At 43.1% G+C, this 19,205-nt stretch overlaps 1 protein-coding gene across 1 annotated transcript in view; it reads left to right on the top strand.

Moving 5' to 3' along the window:
* Nucleotides 1-19,205, top strand: part of CREB5 (cAMP responsive element binding protein 5) — a 338,565-nt gene that overhangs the window by 66,287 nt on the left and 253,073 nt on the right. The window contains exon 2 of the mRNA XM_080386500.1: nucleotides 1,722-9,575. The gene's annotated coding sequence lies outside the window, so the exon portion shown is untranslated. The remainder of the gene's footprint in view (nucleotides 1-1,721; nucleotides 9,576-19,205) is intronic.

The following is a 19,205-nucleotide window of genomic DNA, read 5'->3' as shown; positions in this document are numbered from 1 at the left end:
GGAAAAACTGGGATGTAAACATTGAGTCAGCAATTCATAGTAAAACTTGTATGAGCATCACCGAGTCTAGGATTTCAGCACAAGTCTTTTTCCCCTTGAGTTTCCAGCAGGCTTCTTGCCATCTCTTAGGGCTTTCCACAAACAAATTGATGTCTCAATCAGTCACAATTGCATTCTTTTTTCTACTCTCCTGCGCACAAATAAGCTGGTACATTTCTGTATTTTCCCAGGTATTTTTGCTAAAGAAAACCAGCTCTGTTGCTGCCTGGCCATTTAATTTCCATTCTAACCTTGTGATCTTTACAGCGCTTGTTTGTTTCCTGCTACCTTGTACTGAGTGTCATTGGATCTTCTGGCAAGAGTTGTGTTGGTGTTTTCTGACATTAGCTATTTATCTTCACTACTAAAACAATACTTGAAACTGTTTAGAGTTACAGCTTCAGAAAAACAAGTTCCTTCTTTTCCCACGTATTTCCTAAAGGCATTTCTTATCAACCTTGCTGTAGCTGAATGACTTCCAGTGGTGCGCTTTGCTTAAAGGAGCTAGGTAATCCACCCTGGATATTTAAGTGCATTCATCTTTTCTAGCCGCAGAGAATACGAAAAGCTGGTTTATTCCCCGTTCTGATTTCTCTTCAGACTCTGATATCTCTACTCCAGCTATACAAATGGGGACAATGGGTACTCTGCACCTGGTTCATATGGTGGTTTTTCAGGTAAAATTCCCTTGGATTTAAGGTGGACATTCATTGAGCTAGAAGATGAGATAAAATTTCTATGCTTCCCTGTTATCTGCTCATATAGAACCCCCTTCCACCTATGCTTCCTTGTAACTGATTGGCAGCACCTTGAGAAACTTTTATGATGGCGAATGTACTTGGAATTCCTTCTATTTTTGCTTTTACAAATGAAATACATCACTTGCAAAAGAAGCAGTTAATTTACTGTATCAGGTAAGTCTGAATTTGAATTTCTTGTTTATTTACATAATGTTGATTTAGTTGCTAGCATTGCTTTTAGCTGAAGTTCAGCTATGTCTGAATAAGTCTCTTATTTGTAACTTTGTGTAATACGTAAGAAAAACCTCTCCTTGGAGCTTTTACTGCATTTCATGTGCCTTGTCCTTTAGAAATCCTTTAAAATTTGCTTGTCTTGAATATTACATTGCAAATATAACTGTCTTTGGAGCATACAGTGTGTTGCTAGATCTGTGAGAGGAGGGGGAGGAGAAGAGGAAATCGGGGTTCATGCCACCTCGTGTGTCTGTTGTCCTACTTTCTCAATCTTCTGTCACTTTCATATGCCATTGCTTCTTTTTCATACTATTATGCTGAAGTTTGGAGACAAACTTAATGCATGGCAAAGTAAAATACACAATTGGCAAATATTTATCTGTCTTATTTTCTTGCATTACTATCTAAGATTAATGAATGTCTTCATTTCAGACGTGAAGATACTTGAATGTTTCTCCTTTTCGATCAAAGAACAAAATGTGCAAAAGAAACTTGCAAAAGTAACAAGCAAATAATTGAGAAAGAGACAAAGTTAAAACTGATGTATTTTTTAATGTCAAATATGGAACATGCTTTTAAAATCCAATCTGGAACTCACCAACGTATGAGTTTTGTAAATGTTTTTCTAGGAGTAACTAGGAGAGGCATTAATGCCTGAGTCTCAACTCTCCAAACTACTCCAAGTATTTTGCTGTAATTTTTTTCCAGTGTAGTCACTCATTGGACCCCGCTACATTTTAATGATTGATTACAGACACGGGATGAAATGTTGGCCCCACTGAATCCATGGGAGTTTTCCTAGTGACTTCAGTGAAGCCGGGATTTTACCCATGGATCTACAGCAGCAAAACACAACAAACCTGATTCTGTACTTCAGCTAAAATAAAACCCATGGCACATTCTGTGTCACAAGAATGAAAGCAAAGCTATATCCTTTCTAAAAATGGTTTTGTGCATCTATAACCTTTTGATTAAATGAATGTTTTTTGCACCTGTTAGGGTAAAAGTAATAAAAAGTCAAACTACTGTCATTGTTTTGGTATGCGTATCTAATTTTATAATACATACTGCAGTAGTTCATCCTAAATTAAAAAATCGGAAGTTAAAGGTTTTTTTCATACACTAGTAATGTAATCTCTATGTCACATGTGAAAGTGCTGTGTAATTTATATAGTCATGATGTCAGCAGTATATTATGTAAGTTCTTAGTGGCAGACGAGGTTTAGTAGCGCAGAATGATTTTTGGTTTACTTCAGATGATTTTTAGTAATTTTCTTCTCAAAAAAAGGGTATTTTAACCCTTGGGTTCCTATGGCTTTTTATTTCTTTCTGATAGGGTTCTTTACATGTGTCTAAACCAAATCACACTAAAAAGGCATTATTGATTTACTGACATTTGTGTGAAATGCTGGCAGTGCTGCATGGTAGCAAACACTTTGCTGCTGTGCTGTCACAATTACGGACTTTGCAATTACATGAGAACTGCTGGAGTTATTCCTCGTTATCTCCTTCTCAGCTTTTCAGCTAGAAAATAAGGCAGAAATTTGACTCTCCCTGCACAAAGCCTAACTAAGCAGACTATGCAGAGAACTTTTAGAGGGGTTATAAATCCACTAACTGTGTGGGGAGGCTCCATCACAACCCTTCTGCAGCCCTCACATGTGGGCTAGAAAACGAGCCCCTGACAGTCTACACCTTGATCAACATAACCCGAATTTCTGTGGAACATCTTTGTTAGGACAGTTCGTGTATTTCTCCTTATCTCATACCTTGATGTGACAGTGTTAGAAGTACCTGAAATCAAGTATCTGTGGACTCTTACACAGATTATTTTCTCCCCTTCTGTGCAACAAAAAACCTCAAAGTGAGTCATGTGAAGGTGTGAATGAGCCATCTTTATAGCACATTTAAAGGAGGAAGAGCAACCTTTGTATCTCTGACATTCTTGACACGCCCAAGAAGAGAACTGGTAAGAGAATGTCTGTTAAAAAAAAAAAAAAAAGTTAATTGCAGTTATAATATCTGTAAGATCTTTTTGCCACATGACCCCACAATTTTAAAATATGGCTGCTATGTTATTCCAGTCCATTAATAATCAGAGATGTGGCCAAATGAGGCAGATTAGTATTTGTAGAATTTGCATTTTTTCCTTCTTGCTTAAATATGGTGTCTAAATTAGACTCTCAGAAACATACGGAAATGTCACCTCTTTCACCTCTTATTTCTCATTCTGCTCCTAAGACTCAAAAAAACAACCCAGACAATAAAAAGCAGACCCCAAAGCCCAAATAGCAAAAATCTATATAAAACTCCATACGTGTCTGACTGGAGCTATACTATCAAAAAAATGTGTATCAAATCAGTCTTCCATATTCATGCGCAAAACAATTAAACTGTAACTAGGATTATTCCAACAAGCACAACATCAAAGAGGGTAAATGAAAAGAAGTTGTGCAGGAGCTCTGTGGAGGAATAATAAAGTGAATAGTTTTGTTACTTCATCTGAAAAAAAGCACGAAATAGCGGTGTCCGAGTGTGGAGGAAACAAACTGTTCTTTGAATTGTTGTGGAGGTAGAAGGAAGTATGACGTCTGGCTTTTCTGTGTCCTGGAATAAGACCACATGGCACACAGCTACGATGAAGAGATTGTTTGGGTATCTGAGATCAGACCCACTTGTGGAACCATCGGGTACCCGCTCGTGCACAAAGGGCGAGGAGTTAAATGGCATTGCGTGTCAAAGCTGAGAGAACGAGAGTGCTCAGCACAGGTATTAAGAACAAATGTACACTGTGATTTGAAGGAGAAGAGGTTGGACAAACGCGGTGTGCTTCCTGACATATCGGGATCCCTCGTGAGTGGAGCAAGAGAAATGAAAGAAGAGGAGAGACAGCCCTCTGTCTTGCAATCCTGGGCCTTGCATGCACCCTGGCTGCTCTCTCCCAGTTCAGGAGGCCAGTACACACCTTTCTGCATGGATTAGCTCCCATTTGCATCTTATCAGCAGGAAGGACTGTGCCTCTCCGTTCTCCTGCCTGTTCATTTTATATGGCACAAGCTTAACCTATGACTTCTCTTTAAGTTTACCAAGAGTAAGGAGAAACTTTGAATAAGACTGATTTTAGGTAGCTTGGGAAGTGTTAAAGCCATCATTTCAAGTCAAGTGTTGCTTGAAGTTCACTAAGGTGTACCCGATCAACACATCTTTAACATGGGTTAAAAGCCTGCAGGTCTAGAACAAGTCTCCTTCCACCAGCTAGCACTATTGCTTCTCAGTAGTAACACACACTGGTTTTGTCCTACAGACACTCAGCAATTCAGTTCCAACAGGGGAGTTTGGTGTTAAGTGATTTGATACTTCACAGGGAAACTTCCAGGAAGTGGAAAAGAAATGGCAACATTTCTGGACTGTGGCTTCTGCAGCACAGAAGTGGTGAGAGCTTAGCTCGCCCAAATTCAAGGCACTTTGCATTTGCAGATAAATACTGCCAAAGAGGACATGAATCCCTTATTAGATCCTTTTTCAGTGTCACCCAGTATCTGTAGGAGTGCCAGAGTCTAACTAATCATTCAGAAAAAAGAGAGGGTTAAGATTTCAATTTGATGTTGTAAAAATCAGGAAGTACTACTAGGCGTATTTATTTCAGAAAGCATAGAACTTATGGGGCCAGATATGCTCCCAGGCAAACCCATACTATAGATGCATGTAGAAGAAATAGGACCCTTTAGCCTTCGCTCACAAAGAGGGTTTTTTTGCATTGCATGTGCTTCTGCTACATGGCTCCCTTTATTTTATGTCACCTGCTTAAGACAGGAATGTCATTAAGTAAAGGTAAGACCGTTAGATGAATGGGTGAGGCGATGTACTTAGAGCAAAGAAACCCACAGGACTGTTTCACATCCCTGTGATGTATCACGCTTCCTTTTCTCTCCAGCCCACTGGAGAAATGACATGGTTGAACAGGAACATTACTTACTGTTTATATTTCAGCTAATAGAAGTGGTTTTTAAATGTTGAATATCCTCCAGTATCTGTCTCAGCTTTGAGAAAAATCTGGTACTTCCTAGTCAGCCCCTGAAACCGCCGAGAGTACTTGGTTCCCTTTGCTGACATCCCTTTCAGTCTGTTACCAAAATAAGTAGAGATGAGATCTGAACAGAGATGTAATAATTAAGGAATTGAGTCTTTCATAAAAAAACCCGAGATTTACATTTGTTCAGGATATCATTAGGATTATTATACTTTAAACAGCATATTTTTCACCCCCTTTTAAAATGCACTTTACTGTCACCATGGATTAAAGCATATGTTAAGACCTAGAAATCAATTTTTTCCCTTACCGTTTTATTTCTAAGTTTTCACTTCAGTGTGACTAGTATAGATCTTTACTAAAGAGAAAAGAGTGCTGAATGACTTTTTTTTTTAGCTTTTGCAGGTAGTTTCACATGATAAATGTGGAGATCTGAAGTTTTAGTAGCATGTAAGGAGGTGAATAAATTACTGTTCGATTAGACTAAAAGATATTGCTGAAAAGTACTTGTAACAAGACAATTGCAACTGCCAAAGCTGAGAGTAACACTCAACACTGGCAGCAGCTTAGTTAAACATGTGGTTAATGATGTTATAGGAAGAACGGGCATGTAAAATAATCAGCTGTGCCAGCAGTAAATAGTAGTTTCATGTGACAGCAACAGTGTCTTACTGAGACTGATATTTGACATACAAAACTCCTATAATTATTTTAATATCTTTACTTCCCAGTGATTTTAATGATATGACAAAGATTTTAGGTGTTTGCTGAAACAGCACTACTGTCATTTACTATCAATCAAACAAAATGTCATTCTAACTCATTTCACTGCAAAAGTCTGAGTAGTTTTCATACCAATTAAGCTACTACCGTAAAGAGCATGTTCTTCTTTTGGGGTTTTATACTTAAAGAATAAAAATTACAAAGACCTATCTGGAAAACATTTATTAGAACATACAACGCAGAAAAGTATTGAAGTAGGGATTTTGTCATCAGGAGAAAGCAGCTTTATAAAAGTGTGAGTATAGAAATAGAAAAGCAGCATACAACTTTCTACCTTTAAACTAGTTACGAAACAGTATTAAAGACAAAACAGATAGTGCGTCATGTAGTTGACTGCTCAGTACTTTCCACTGTAAGTTTCTTCAATCACTTAAAAACATTGCCAAATTTTGAACCATTCAGGATGGGAGTTTTCCATGCCAGGTGCCTGCCCTAGGCGGGAGTATTTTGGAAAGCTGCTTCCAAAATTCAATCATTCCAGAAAAGGTAAGTTTTTTTGCCTAACACCCCATATCTCGCAAGATTTTTTTGGTTGGAAACATCTAGCGCTTTTGGAGCAGGAACCTGAAGTTCTGCAGAATCATCTAGCTGTCACAGGAGGTGCCTTTGATGAGCCTGTAAGGTTTGCCCAAATTTGTCCCCTGTATAGAGCATGTTCTCAAGTCATGGCTTGTCAGCTGAGCTGTGGCAACTGACTCTGCCTACATTCCTCATTTGCTGAGTAGAATATGCTAATCTAAACCACCTTTATAGGAGGAGTTCATCTTAAATAAGAGTTGTTCTTCACAGCGACAACACAGAAGCAGACATCAGCTCAGCTTGAAAGCAGCAGCTTTGCAGGCAGGGGAGTTCCTCTTGCCTTATTGTCATCGCGCAGTTTGTGACAAGAAAGAACTCGGCAATTACATTTTCTTGATGCCCATTCTCTGCTTGGTGTCCTCAGGCTGAAGGGGTTGACACATTTTATCCTCTGTGAACTGCTCAACCACCAGGCACTGAAGTGAACAAAACAAAGCTGCATCTCTCAGTGCTCCTTTTCACATCCCCGTTCAGAGATCAGAGCAGCTGCCTTGGGATGGAGGGAAGGCTGGTAACAGGCAAAAGGAAAGTGGAAATAGAGAAAGAAACAGATCAAGAGGGAGGAGAGCAACAGGATCTGAGGGTGACAAGTGAAGGAGAAGTTGGGCACAGGGGAAGACAACGGTATGTGACACATACTGCAGCGGATTTAAACCCAAGAGGAACCGTTGACTCTACTCTGTACTCATTCATCCCCTTGGACTACAGCTCATTTCAAGAGTCAAGAGTCTTCCCTCCGGACCTGAGACTCATTTCAGGAACCCAGAATCTCTGCTCTGCTGTCAGTGAAAACCAGTGTAACCACCTATCAAAGCATTTGTCACAACCCTCCCAGCAGCAGACACACACAAACCACTGCCGAAAGCTGCCTGGCTCTTTAAACAGTACAGATCTGTCCAACTAGGTATGTGGCACACAAAGTTACTGATCTCACTGATGTGGCAGTCCTGTTCATCTTGCTTTTAGGAAATCTTTTTGCACGACACTTTGGACAGGGCAGGAAGACATACAGAATATTCAAGTCAGGAATTTTAAACAGAATTTATTGAACGAAAGCACAAGGCACACCCAGAATGGGTCCATTTATTTACTCACTATAATCTGTGTACAAGTCACACAGGGTCTACAATATCATTCATAAGAAAGCACCACCACTAGGCTGGTAACATAAAACTATGGCTAATACTTCACTTAGCATTTTGTTTGCTTCTGTCTGTGTTAAATTTGCCATAATTGATTTTTACTACACAAGTGCCTGATGGATTTGGGCCCTGATATCCTTGAGTGGCATCTGATTGTTCATTGCCTGTTCCAGTTTGGTCTCATTGAGAAACCTGGAGAAAAAAATGCTGTGCCTACCCCAGGGAAACCCATCCATCAGCCACAGTCTCTGCTGCATGTCTGTAAGAAGCCCAAGTACATAAATCGTATGATGAAATCTCAATGAGAGATGCAGAGCTGCTTCCCACACTTAAATCTTTCTGTCATAGCCTTGAAAAACTGCAGTGTTTCTGCGTGTTAAAACCCTTCCTGTGTGACAGAAATAACGGCAATTATTAGTTTAGTCATCTGTAGTTTATAATTTCAGGACGTTTAGAGGTAAGGTACTTTGCACTCAGTCTGCAGTTTCCAAATATAATACCTGACAAAAGGAAGGCTTACAGTGACAGCATCATTGAGCCTTATCCTAAGCAGTTAAATGAGTTCAGAACCTATCATCAGTCACTGATAGGATCTGCTTCTATCTGCTTAAATCCTGCGGGAAGTGCCAGGGAATTGTTAAAAGCTGAGGATGACTATTAGATAGCCTAATAGAAGCCTGCGAAAGAATAGTATTACTGGGAGTAAAGTGCCGCATTATTGCCATTTGAAAAGTAGTTCCTTGCTTTTGGCAGTACATGTTTTATTACTGTCTCTTGTTAATTGAGTATTAGAGAAGAACCAAACCGTGCAGAATGTTGGAGATTCTAAGACCCTGCCTTGAAATGCTGAGGTTTCCTCACGGGTCATCCCAGGCTTAGGTGCTAAAACTCTTCATCGGAATCAAGTCATACCTCCTGGCATGAATCAGCAGCCAAATACAGTTAATTACCACGCGTACCTTCGCTAAGAATACCTCTGGGTAGCGGCAGCGGGGACAGTTAGGTGGTAGTAGCTGCAGGGTGCAACAGCAAATTTGTCGCTGGTCATCGTCCCGTGCAATGACACAGACACATCGTCAGCTAGATGCAGCATGTTAAGCGTTGAAAAAGCGGTGAAATCCTTGATTCTAGCAGTTAAGGTTCTTTTATTACTGCGCTGCCCCGGCGCCCCTGGGTCCGCCCCGGCACCCGAGCCCCGCCGGCAGGACACGCGTGGGCAGGACACGCGTGGGCCGGGCACACCGGGCAGGGCTGCAGCTCGGGACAGGTGCCCCCCCCCCGCTCGGACGCTGCGCTATTCGCCGTTTTCTAGGTAGAGAACTAACCGAAAACCCACAAAGTTCGGGGCTGCAGGAGCCGAGCGCCGGCTGAGCGCGGCCCCCCTGCCGCTGCCGCTGCCGCTCGGCGGAGGCTCCGCGCCTGCCGGCCGGCGGGGCAGCCCCTCGGCGCGGCCGGAGGACCGGCCCCCCCCGGCTCCCCCCGGCCCCCAGCACCGCCCCGCTGCGCCTTGCCAAGCCGCTGGCCCGCGAGAGGGGGACGGGGCTGGCAGCCCCCGCCCGGGCGGACCCACAGCCAAGTTCCGCAGCGCTCCCCGAGGCTGCGCGTCCCCGGGTCCCGAACCCCCATCCCCGGTGTCCCCCCCACCGCGTCCCTCCCCGCCGCGGGCCGACCCCGACCCGGGCAGTGCCCGCCCCCGCCGCGGCTGCCCCGGCGCGGGGGGCGGGACATTGTTTCCAGGCTGACTCACCCCCGCTCCGCCCCCCGCCCCGCGCCGGCGGGGGGGCGGGGCCGACCGAGTCCACGCCCCAGCCCCGCGCGCTCCGCCGCTCCCCCCCCTCGCCACCCCCCCCCCCCCCGCCCGCCCGCCCGGCACGGACCGCAATGATTTAGAAGTTCAGGAATCCCACGTGACGTCACGGAGGGTGATGTAATGCTTCTCTAAATAGAACGTATTGTAACCGTCCCTCAGTCCAACGTGGTTCCTCCGGCCGCGCTGCCGGTCCCGTCCCCGCCGCGCCGCGCCGGGCGGTAAGTTCCTAAAAATACGGGGCTGCCCCGGGAAGCGCCCGGCGCGGCGCGCAGCGACCCCGCGCTCCGCCGCACGGCTCCGCTCGGCGCGGCTGGGCACTGCTCGGCGCGGAGCGGGGCAGCAGCGCCGGGGTGAGCGGCTGGGGCAGGGGCAGCCTGCGGCCGCGGGGGCTTTTCGCTCCGCCACCGCATCTGCTCCGGGGGCGGGAGCGCCCGTCCCCGCCGCGCCGCCGCCGAGCGCGGGGATCCCGCCGCGCCCCCGTCCCCGCCGTGCCTCGCTGCTGAGGCACCTCGCTGAGGCACCGCGGGGAGGGGGGTGGGTGAGCGACCCCCGCGCCCCGCCGAGGGTCGGGCAGGGCAGGGGGGCCGGGGGCGCGCGGCCGCGGGGCAGCCGGGCTCCCCGCCCGCACCTCGGGAGTTTGGGAAGTCTGTGCGCGCCGCTTCCCGGGGATGGGACGGGGTGGGACGGGGCAGCCCCCCGGCAGCGCGCTGCCCCGAGCGGGGCGGCGGGTGGGCAGTGCCGGCGGAGCGGCCGCGGTCTCCCCGCGGCGGGCTGGACGGCTCCTCGCCTCGGCGTGCCCCGGCGGCCCCCGGCGGTGACAGCTCGGCGGCGCGCTGCCCTGCCGTCCCCCCTCCTCGCCGCCCCTAAACTTTGGACAAGTTTCGCGGCGGCGCCCGGGCGGCCCCCACCGAGCCCGGGACCTGCCGGCGGTGGCCGCGGAGCGGGGCGCGGGGCAGCCGCCGTCCCCCGTGAGACGCCCCGGGTGCCGGGCTGCTCCCGGCCCTTACGTCATGCTGCGGGCCGGTGCGGGGCTGATGCTCCGTTGCTGATGCCGTCGGGGCCGGGGCGGGGGGCGTGCTGACAAGGTCCCCTCTCCGCAGCCCCGCTGCTCCGCTCATTGCCCCGCTCCCCAGCTCCGCGCCCCCCTGCCCGCCACTGTCCTCTCTTACAGGGGTCTCTCTCCCCAGTGAAGTTTTCAGGACGATAAAAGCTTCAGGAGTGTAAGGGGAATACTTGCTAAACTGTGCCTCCTCTATTATTTATGTCCAAGCATGGTGAGTGATCCTTCATCTCTAGGGCTTAATATAAGCTTTACAATCGGAAAGAGAGAGGTCGTTCAAAGATGGGGGTAGGAATAAAGGAAAATGAAATGTCCATATGTTTTTTGGTGGTTTTCTTTTTTTAATCCAGATGCTATATTAGGAGTATCTTAAGCAGCAAGATTAGAAGATTTTCATATATTATCAGTAAGAAACAGTGCTTAGCTAGATGTAATTAAAGCTTGAACGGAAGCATAATAATTACTGCAAAGCATCTTGCTTGGGCTTTCCTAGAGGCCGTGCAGCTTTTAGAGAGATACTCACCCGCTGGCTTGCACCAGACTTGCCTTCTCTGGCCATTTGAACAAGCAGCAGTGCGTCAAGTTAACAGTGGCGGAGGAAAACTTTCTTGTAAGACACTGTCACGCAGAAAGAGCCCAGAAGCCAGACTGAAAGAAAATTGAGAGGTGGAAGGTTAGAGCTGAGTGCAAAAACTGTAGCGTAATTTGTCTGGATTTTGCTGAAGGAGGTACGCTTTCATACGGGTATGGTTTATTTTCAGTAGAAAAGTGTACAGTGTTGAAACTCCCTGCTCGGTATTTTGTAACTTTCATGTGGTGAATGAGGTTGTCGGCATCAAAAGCTGGAAATTCTTTATAAAAAATGGCTAAAATCCTTATTTGTGACTCCTTAATCCTAAGGGGAGCTGTACAGGTCGCAAAGCACTAGGGAAAAGTGTGATTAATGATCAGTGATTAGTGATAAGTGATTAGTGGTTTTATTCAAACTGTTACCTCTGACCAGAAGCACACATCAGAGGATTAACAGGCTCTTTAGATAAACGCTCATTAGTGGAAGGGGGAAAGCAAAGATAATAGGCATGCACACAGGGACAACTTTCTAGGAAAATCATTCCTGTCTCTGGCATAATAAGCTCTATTAGCAGAAAGGCTCTTTAATTTAAAAGTTGCTTTTATCTTGTAAATCAAAGATAGATGTAGAAGTTCGCTGCGCTATTATAGCCTAAATTTTCCCATATCCACTAGGTGTGGATTATCTCAGTAGTGATATTTTATTAAAAAAAACAAAACAACCAACCCACAATTGAATCTTTAAGAGACTGAACATTCCCAAGTGCTAAAGCATCTGCTCCCAACGGCAGAGCAGAGCCTGCTGGCAGCTGACTAGATGGCGCAGTCCTGTTCCTTGCGAGTACATGGTCCTGGGTTATGAACTTAGCAAGTAGCAGCATGCTAGGTGTCCTTCAACACTTACAACAAAGTTGATTCTGTGCTGGGTTGGAGGCTAGACAGTGCTACGAGTTTGTAGTCACATTTTCCATGTCAGTTAATCTAGTGAGTTGAAGGCTGCTGGAAAAATTAGTCTCATTTACTGAAAGAAACGGTGAGAGAAAGAAGGAGAGAACAAGAGAGAGGCAAATAGCTCCAACCTGGGACCTAACTCTTGATTGAACTGTTTCATACTGCTTTAATGAAGTACAGTTCCGATGGCCTTAATTACTGAAGCCTAAAAGCTCTTGGGAGTTTTTCCCCAAGCTATCACTGGCAAGGTGAGGTGTTTTGGTTTTGGGTTGGTTTTTTTTTTTTTTTTTTGTTTTTTTTGAAAGTCACTAAAAAGAAAGAACAGTTGGCGTGGTGGTTGAGCAAAACAACTTGGACCTGACTGTACTCTACAGAGAATGGTAAGGAGTCTATTTTTACGATAACTAACCAGGCATTTCTCATTACTCATTATCATGCATGGATTGTGAAGAACTGGTATCTCCTGCTGTCCATAGGCTTGGGGTTGTTTCTGCTGTCCTGTTAGCTTATATGGGATTTATGTTTGTTTGTTTGCATCTGTGGAGATAAAAGTTTCAAAACTTTAAATGAAACACTTCAGTGAAACAGGAAATAGGAATAATGAACTTATGGCATGAAAAAGAAACTGCTGTAGTCTCCTATTGTTACATCTTTAATTGGAGACTGTTAGGACTAGTCAGGCTAATGCTTAAAATAAGAAAGTTTTGTAATAGCGTATAAAAAAGGCAATAAGCTCTGTCTGCCACCCTTGAATATTGGATGGCACTCTGCCAGGAGTTAAAATTGCAATATTTTTAAAAGTTTACACATTTAGAATAGGCAGAACCTTTTCCCCCTCACCAAAATACCCACTTCCACTTACAGTTCAGCTTCAATTTATCAAACTCTACCTTGCTCATTTAACCTGGGGAATTTAAAAGGGAACCACATCATGTATATAGATCAGAAGAAAAGACAGAAGCGAGATTGTACGTATCATTTTATTTGTATCGCCATTTAGCAGAATGACTTTCACAGATGAAGAATAATAGATACTTTTAAAATGTGATGTTCGCTTCCTACTTTGAGGATCTAAAAGACACTGCAATCTCATACGTTTATCCTGCGCACTGCAGAGGAGTCTTCTGCAAAAGATCGTTTCCGTGAGAGACAGAGCTCACTCTGGAGTTGATAAGGGAGAGGCAATCTCACGGTGCCTTCAGAAGGCAGATTTTACATACTAAACCTTTCAGCTTTGTGTGGGCAGAATCTCTGTGAGCTCAGTAAGTCTTGCAGAATGATTTGAAACTTGGTTATTAACTTGTCTTCTTGTGGCCCCCTTTAAAAACCTGTCTCTGTGCCCCTAATCAAGGCATGAGGATCTTAACTATTAGAAGAGTTCTTGCAAGGTTGTTGTTGCTTTTAAAACCGTTTAGTTAATGAAATACTTTTCCTCTAATCTTTGTCATCTTGTGTCTCTAATTTCTGCCGTTAACTTTCTGATTTTTCTATAAACCTGTTTCTTTGAGGACTCATACCTATGTTTATGTATTATTAGCTACCTTTCAAGCTTAATTTTAATTCAGTGACTCTCTTTCCTCTAAGCCCTTTATTGTGAGAAAAGTATTTCTGGACAAGATTTTGTAATAAAGGAAGAGCAAAGCTGTTTCTACTTAAACCATTTTTTTTTATTATTATTATTAAGGACCATATGATTTGTTATTGGAACAAAACATGAATTTTTCTCAAGGCCCACAAATTCTGATTTTCCTTGTAACTCATTACAGGAACACTCTACTCAGTAGACGCAGTTGCTGCAAACATGGATGCATGTATAAAGCAACAGGTCTTTCAGTTCTGCTTCGTAGGCCCAGGTGATTCTTTTGCTTTGCTTTGGCTTTGGTTATCTCATACTAATTTAATAGGTAGACATATAATCAAGATAGCTTATTTGGCTTAATCTTTCGTGTATGAACTCTCGTTGCAATGAATGTCCTAGTGGAAATATTTGAAATGCTTTTAGATTCCGTCCGTTGTAACTTCTAACAACAGGGCCGATGAGACAGCTCGGTAGGTCGTTGCCACTCTGCAGTATCTCAAAAAAATTTCTGTTGATCTGTCCTCTCCCTCTCTCTATGCTGCATGCTATTTAAATCCTGAAAAACCCCTGCTGGTTTCTAGGTAAACTATGCATTCTGCTCTGCAAATCATAATGTTGTTGGGTTTTTAGGTCTCTAGCCCTAAAAATACTTTTTTAGGGCTTTTGCATTTTTCTGCCTTGAGAAATGATCGAAGTTGATGACAAAATTAAAGCAGCAGTTTGGAATAAGAACTATGAAAACACTTTTTCCTCTTACCAAAACTTACATTACTATGCTAATTTACAAATTTGAAGGTGTAGTATTCTCTGACACATACAAAACAATGATCTCAGACAATATCTTATCACGCTGTATTTGAACATTAGCCACATTACAGCAGAAATTAGCTTTTGTAGACTTGACATGTAAAACATGTAAAAAACAAAATGCTGTTATGGAAATACTTTTTTTTTTTGGTTATATATATAAAATCAAAGAAATTATTTAAATTCTCAGGTGTACATAAAAAGCACAACATAACACACATAATTATTTCGGTAATGCGGTGAAAAGACTTGTTCAAGCAGATAAGCTGTTGTGTCTTGTTACATCCAAGGAGCTGTTCTGTTGTCTGTGCGCTGATTGTTTGCTCCTGTCGTGGCTCAGGTTGAAGGGGCAACCCTGACACTTTAAAATAATAGTACATCCACTATTTTTCACTAAGGTGTTATTTTACTCTGTAATTAAAAATACTGAGAGTCAGCATTTTATTACTACCCGTCACATGGGAAATGCAGCTGTTATGTGCCCTTAGAGAGTTTAGGAGGTGTTGGTTGCACTGGTTTGTAGGTTTCTAGATGGTGATATTGAATGCTGTTTCATAAACACAAAGAGATTTTCCAAGGATCTTGCTGAAGGTTGTAGGATTTTCAAAGTAAAACACTGAAAGCTTACAACAATTTCCTTAGCTTAAAAGATGTTTTGCTTTTGGTTCTTGTTTCCGTCGTGTATTTTTTTTAAGAATTTGTTCAAGAAGTCTGTCCTGCACACAACTTCAAAATAAATGCCGCGAAACGTGGTCATCAGCAGTGTTTGTCTAGGTGTTCAGTTTTAATAATCTTGCCCCCTGAGACAGCTCATGTCACTGTTGTGACACCCTTCCACCTAAGGTGTTTGCAGGTGCGGGGTGCAGCCCTGCCTGGCCTGAGTGCTCCACTCCGTGGGCGAGAAGAAGGGAAATGGCTTTAGAAGAATCCAGGAGGAATGAGATTTGAATTTAATTGGGGAAAATACTGCAAGTCCTTTATTACCTTTGCCAGCATCAGGAGCTGATTGTGCTTTTCTTTGGCTCTGAATGTTTTCATTGATTTTATTAGGGCACCGAGACCTCTGCTAGCTCAGGAAGGGCATGTTTTGATCTCACCCTCAGCTTTCTACCCCATGTAAACTCTACAAATAGTTTCTGTTGCCTTTTTGTCCTTTGCAGTATTTGCGTAAACGGCTTTCTCTGCTCTCATGTCAGTTTCTTTCCTTCCTGAGGGCCTTGTCTTTGGCTGCCACCACGCAGTGAACGTTTCGATGCAGTTGGACCAAGTGCATGGTCCCAGTCTCGGTATGTTTGTGTGTTTTGAAGCTTGCTGTCCAGGGATGTACTACTGAGCCTAAACTGGTCATCCTTGAACATGCTGCCTAAATTTAATACAGAGGAATTTTTTTAATTAGGGTCATCTTCTTTGCATTTAGAGGAAGAAGCTGCCTTTTTACCTATCTATTTTGTGGGCTTGTGCCTTCAGTTACTCCTTCGTTGTATGTAAGGCAGCGTTGTTCATAGCCAGCTTTTTCTGAGCTGTTTGCAAGTACTCAGAAATTAATTTGGCTTGTGTGGGAAATTAACCCAGACCAGTGGTTCCTAGATTTAACTGCCGAGTTGTTTGGGTTTTGCGGGTTTTTTTTAATCCTGGCCAAATATAAGTAATGCTAGTTAATATGTGATGCTCAACACAGGGGGCTCTGTAGCACAATAAACGGAATCTGAGGTTGGGTTTAGGATGTGTTGTATGGAGTGGCTACAACAGTAAGCACTAAATTGAGATATTACCATATTGTACTCTCTCTCTCTCTCTCTCTTTTCCCTTTATTGTGCTTTAATTCTTTCAGTTCGGGAGTGCTGAGTTGATACGGTAATTACCTGTAGAGTAGTATTCTGGCTAAGTAAGCAACAGCGTGCTCCAAGATATGGGTGATGATATTAGTAGGTCACTTGGTTGTGCATTGATGCTGCAAACCAACTGCCAGTAGTTCAGTCATCTGTGAACTAGTTTACCATTATTCCCAGTCCAAATATACCTCTCACTTAACTTTTTTTAAAAAGTCATCTTCAACAGCAGGTCAGTTGCAGGGTGAGGACCTTCAGATTATTTAGAGTAAATCATACCTCCACAGGTACTACTCTGAATTAATTAATTTTAGCCGGTTGGTTAAATCTGGACCTGCTTTTGGTCAGGTCAGTGAATGAGTTTGTCACTAAATATTTTTAGGAGCCCAGCAGGAACTCCAAAGGTGACCTGAGTGTGTGATGGCAAAGAGCCTGGAATTGTGCTTGTCCAGAAATGAGCAGTCTGTATTAGAAATTTGGGCATGCCAATACCTCACTTATAGAGGAAGCATCTTTTTTTGGAATGACAGTAACATATAACCTGAAGAAACTAAAAGCTGAGCAATGGAGTAGGAAAAAGATAATAAATTTCTTTCTTAAGAAATATGTTTTCCAACCCAGTGCTTACGTTCATTACTGAGTGATTGTTTTAGGAAGAAGAAATCTTTGTTAAGGGTTTGTGAGGATTTCAACCACCACATCAACCTCCTTTTTTTGTGAGTTAAAAAAAAAAAGAAGCTCCTTTTGCTGCTGCTGCTGGTGGGGCGTTTGCATATAATTTTTTTTCAGGTTGAAGACATCAGGATCAACATCTGTAGAGACTTCCATCATTTCCCAGAGAGTGCACAGAAAGAGGGAAAAGAAGACACTCTAGTTAAAAACAAGTTAAGGAATTTTCCTTCTTTGCTTAATTCTATATCCTTAAGCATATCTATACAGCACTTAAAGGTTGTCTTTAAGTTGTCACCTGTTATTAAATAAGGTGAATGTAAGTTTCTTTTACTGGCTGTGCAATAGAAAGGTATTTTAAAAAGACAGTGGGGAAAAAATGAATGATGTAAAACCTAAACCACTTTCTGCAGTTCCCGTACTGCTCTTTCATTCTTCAGTGCTAATAATGCAGCACATGGACTCAAGCATGAAAATAGGTTAAATTCGAGTAATTGCTGGTTTATCACAAAAAGTGAGAGAAAGCAGTAATTTAATGATTTTGATGTGAATCTTTAAAAGACCAGTTTCTCTAAATAACTTGCTATGAAAGTACAAAGGATCAAAAGAGCTATGGGCTTTATGGCTGGGTAAGGAGAGTTACATTCTTGTGGATTTAAAAAATATCATAGTAGAGCCTAATTCTCCACTCACCCCAATACAAATCTGGAGCAACTCTATTGAAATCTGTAGAGTTACCAACTGCAATAACACTCATTGAGAAGAAAATTAGATTCACGGGGTCTTTTCTGAACGTAGCTTATCAGTTGTGCGCTGTGCAAATCCCATTATTAAAGTAATAACCTGACATGTCACATTAAGGATGGCTGTTTCCCCAAGATGAACATGTTTGTAGCTCTCCTCATCTTGTGACTACCTTTTAAGGGATATTGAGAGGCAGGGGTATATTGAGAATACTTATTTTGTGCTCAATTAATATTCCTTCCGTGCACTCTCCTTCCTCTCATGCGCTTTATGTGTGGGTGCGCAGTCTGCACTCTCCATCATCTATCTGTCTGTGTCTTTTTGGCTGTGACAGTCACCACTCTGGCCTCAGGCTTGCATGATGTAGATGAAAAGCCCACCAAGATTTTCAGTGAAACATGGCAGGATATAATTCTGTTCCTGATGATGTGCGGTTTTCACTCTTAACAACGCTTCTGTGAATTGGGAATAATACCTTAAGATTTTGGTTTTGTTTGATTTGCGAAGTTTTGTGTGGTGGTTTAGTGGGTTTTTTTTTTCTCATTTTGAAAAAAAAAAAAAAAAAAAAAGGTGTAAGGGGAAAGAAGTGGGAAGGCAGTGTAGCCCTGCAGTTTTATTAAGTGGAAATATTTGTTCACAGCACAGGACAGCAAGGCCAGGCCACTCGAGCGTCTTGCACAGTTCCCAGGCTGACCTGTGAGCGAGAGCAAAGTCTCTCAGAAATCGGGAAAAATGTCATCACTGCCTGAGCTACCCTGATTTTTTTTAAATAGCATTCAACAGGGAATTTTGAATGAGAAAAAACATCATAAATAAGTAGGAAAGTGTCCAGTGTACAACCTCTGCCTCCTCTAGCCTTAATCATGTACACTTGTGTCCAGTTTTCTTCATTTGTCCCAGGATATGTAGGGTCAGTTCTGTAACTTTTGAAATTAGTTAGAAATCCATGGACTTCTTGGAAACTGTGTTGAGTGAGTGTATATCCCACAGTTGTTTATTAATGGCACACAATGGGCAACTTCTGCGTATCTTTTGTGGGAGGATGTCACGTAAAGTTTTAGGCCTTACAACTACTCTGGTGTGGAAAGGTTCTCCGGACCCTCAACAATCCAGAGGTTGATGTATAAAAAAAAGTGAAACAAACCCACAACTATTATTTCATTGCCAAACATTTTTAAAAAGCACTATTTATGTAGGCCCTATATAAGCACACATTGTTTTATGTTCCTTCTGCTGGCTTTGCGTTTGACTAAACCATTATTCTCCGAGTGGTGCTGTGCTGAGATCATCAGTGATGACGGTGTGAAAACAAACAAGTTTTAGCATGAGAAGTCACTATATAATTTGACAGGGAGGTTGTCAGCACCAAAACATCCACAATAATTTAATCTCTGGTCAAAGCAAAATAAAAATCAGGCGCCTAGAGGGAAAAATGCATTCTTAGCAGGAGGGGAAGGGGACTGGATCTAATTCTGCAGGGTGCTGTGTCACCTGAAAGGAGGACCCGTCTCAATCCCCATTGAAGTCAATGGGTGTTGAGGGTACTCGGGGACTAGTGGCACTATGTCCTTTTTCTCCAAAGTTTAGTAGAACTGCTGAGATTAAACTTAATTCCTCATTAATTCAAAGTCCTAGCAAG

The sequence above is a fragment of the Falco punctatus genome, assembly GCF_963210335.1.
Source record: "Falco punctatus genome assembly, chromosome: 4".
NCBI classification, from domain to species: Eukaryota; Metazoa; Chordata; class Aves; order Falconiformes; family Falconidae; genus Falco; species Falco punctatus.
This window is presented reverse-complemented; position numbering and strand designations above follow the sequence as displayed.